The following is a 909-nucleotide window of genomic DNA, read 5'->3' as shown; positions in this document are numbered from 1 at the left end:
AAGTTGGCGGCTTCTATTGCATCTGTACAGAAAGAGAGATACAATATTGTTTTGGGGGTAGAGAATGCAAAAACTACAATCTTACCTTGGCCAACACAATATCATTTAGATGATCAAGACAAGAGTTATTCTTAAATATAATGGAGTTTCTAATTAACCAAACTTACCACAAAAACGAAACATAATACAATTTTCCAAATGAATTTATGATTATTCATCCAATCTTTAAAATAGATGTTAGCATCTAACCAATTAGACCAGTCTAAATTTCGAAAGAATTTGAAGGTTTAGGGAAGGTTAATCTCATCCCACCATTTCTCAACCACGTGACAGACCCTAAAAGGTGATTGATAGTCCCCTTGCAAACTTTACAAAAGGGTCAACCACTTTGATTTTGGAACTTACTCATAATTAAAAAAGATCGAGTAGGAATAGATTTATTAGTGCACTCCTAAAAGAAGAAAGTGACTTTAGGAGGAATTTTTTAAGTTCCAAAGAGCCTTCCAAAAACTAGCCTTAATATCCTGATTGTAGTTATTTTCAATAATTAGATCATAAGAACTAACAAGACTAAAGCACCCATTTTTAGTAAAAACTCATATGAAGGTATCCATACTCTCTATGGGAATGGCAATAGGAAAACTAAAGAGAGCATCAGTAATGTCTAGAGTCAAAGGCAAAGAAAATGAAGTAGAACCCATTCTCCCTAAATTATTTCTAAAAACCTCGAAACCCAAGCTCTCTTTATCACAATTTAAAAGACCTTCAATAAGGTTCCTAATCAAGCCCAAACCCAACCAATTATTGGTCTAAAAATCGATGTCTCTCTCATTATATAATTTCCATTTAATACCCCTCTCGATAAGGTAACTCACTTTCCTAAGAGATCCTCAAACCGTGAATGCATAT

Source organism: Gossypium arboreum, chromosome 10 (assembly GCF_025698485.1).
Source record: "Gossypium arboreum isolate Shixiya-1 chromosome 10, ASM2569848v2, whole genome shotgun sequence".
Taxonomy (NCBI): Eukaryota; Viridiplantae; Streptophyta; class Magnoliopsida; order Malvales; family Malvaceae; genus Gossypium; species Gossypium arboreum.
The sequence above is the reverse complement of the archived record's forward strand: the minus strand, read 5'-3'. Positions refer to the sequence as shown.